General features: G+C 41.7%; 1 pseudogene; it reads left to right on the top strand.

Moving 5' to 3' along the window:
• The first annotated feature begins 1,637 nt into the window (after window positions 1-1,637).
• Window positions 1,638-1,737, top strand: LOC123893318 (annotated as a pseudogene).
• Window positions 1,738-2,172: the final 435 nt, after the last annotated feature.

Raw genomic sequence — 2,172 nt, 5'->3', positions numbered from 1 at the left:
AACTATCTTCAATGGCCGATGCGTTCATGAATTGTGTTAAGATAAATTCAACTTTTTCTGCACCTACTTCAAAGGTGAGCTTTCCTTTTTTCACATCTATTATGGCACCGACAGTTGCTAAGAATGGCCTTCCTAAAAGGATAGGTGTATTGGAATCTTCCCTTATGTCCATAACTATGAAATCGATTGGGATAAAGAATTGTCCTACACGTACGGGCACATTTTCTAAAATACCTAGAGGGTATTTGACAGAACGGTCAGCAAATTGTACGGACATTTTTGTTGGTCTTAATTCTCCCATTTTCAGTTTTTCACATAAGGCTACGGGCATTAAACTGATACTGGCTCCTAGATCACATAGGGCTCTATCTATTACGTACTTTCCAATGACACAGGGTATGGAGAAACTTCCTGGGTCTTTTAACTTAGGGGGCATTTCGTTTTGTAATATGGCGCTACACTCGGCAGTGAGCATGACAGTCTCATCATCCTTGATCTTTTTCTTATTAGTCAAGATATCTTTAAGAAACTTAGCGTACGAGGGCATTTGTGTGATAGCTTCCGTAAAAGGTATTGTGATGTTTAGATTTTGTAGAAGCTCTACAAATTTCTTAAACTGCCCTACGTTTTTGGATTGTACTAATCTTTGAGGATACGGGATGGGTGGTTTATATGGTGGGGGAGGAACGTAAGGTTTCTCTTTCTCTTTGGTTTCCTCTCCACTATCCTCCTTTTCTTTTGGTTCACTCTCCTTCTCGGTTGTCTTATCGGAATTGGGTTGCATGGCAGGATTTTTAGTTCTAGGATCAGCTGGTCCATCATATTGTGTCCCACTTCGTAATATAACAGCATTCACATGTCCCCTAGGGTTTGGCTGAGGCTGGCCAGGAAATATGCCTGCAGGAGCAGAGGTAGATGCTTGTTGTTGTGCCACTTGTGCGATTTGTGTTTCTAACATCTTATTGTGAGTGGTCAAGACATCTAGCCTGCTTGTTAATTGCTTAATTTGCTCATTAGTGTGTATGTTTTGATTTAGGAATTCCTTGTTAGTTTGAGTTTGTAGGGCTATGAAGTTCTCCATCATCAATTCAAGGTTTGACTTCATAGGAGCATTTTGAGCAGGTTTTTGGAATCCTGGTGGCGAAGGAGTAGGTGCTTGGCCAGGTGCATATAGAGCGTTGTTACTTTTTTACGAAAGGTATGGATGGTTCCTCAGACCTTGGTTGTAAAGGTTTCCTTGAGTATAGTTCACTTGGTCTGGGTGGACTTCCGTCAAGAGTTGACATTCAGCGATAGTGTGCCCTTGAATTCCACATAGTTCGCAGTTTGAAATTGTTGCAGCCACGGTGGCTAAAGGTGTTGTGGTCATACTCTCCATCTTTTGAGTTAGAGCTTCAAGTTTGGCCTTAACAAGGTCAAGCTCGTTTACTTCGTACATACCGCCTTTCATTTGAGGTTTCTCTACGGTTGTTCTCTCGTTTCCCCACTGATAATGGTTCTGAGCCATGCTCTCGATAAGCTGATAGGCTTGGTTGTATGGTTTATCCATAAGTGCGCCACCAGCTGCGGCGTCTATTGTCATTCTTGTATTATACAAGAGACCATTGTAAAAGGTGTGGATAATTAGCCAATTTTCGAGTCCATGATATGGGCATAGCCTAATCATGTCTTTGTATCTTTCCCATGCTTCGAAAAGAGACTCGTTGTCTTTTTGTTTAAATCCATTAATTTGCGATCTTAACATAGCAGTTTTGCTGGGTGGGAAATATCTGGCTAAAAAGACTTTCTTTAACTCATCCCATGAGGTGACTGAGTTAGATGGTAAGGATTGGAGCCAAGCTCTAGCTCTATCTCTTAACGAGAAAGGGAATAAACGAAGTCTTATAGCATCGGGACTGACACCATTTGCCTTAACGGTATCTGCGTATTGCAAGAATATGGACAAATGTAAATTGGGGTCGTCCGTGGGGTTTCCGGAGAATTGGTTTTGTTGTACGGCCGACAACAATGAAGGTTTAAGCTCAAAGTTATTTGCTTCAATAGCGGAGGCAGCGATGCTATTGTGCGGTTCTTCTTGCGAAGGAATAGCGTAGGACCTTAGTGGTCGTTCTTGTGGGGCTTCAGCCATAACTAAATCAGGAAGAGGAATCTCTAATTGATTTTCTAAATTTC

The sequence above is a fragment of the Trifolium pratense genome, linkage group LG6 (assembly GCF_020283565.1).
Source record: "Trifolium pratense cultivar HEN17-A07 linkage group LG6, ARS_RC_1.1, whole genome shotgun sequence".
NCBI lineage: Eukaryota > Viridiplantae > Streptophyta > Magnoliopsida > Fabales > Fabaceae > Trifolium > Trifolium pratense.
The sequence above is the reverse complement of the archived record's forward strand: the minus strand, read 5'-3'. Positions and strand labels throughout refer to the sequence as shown.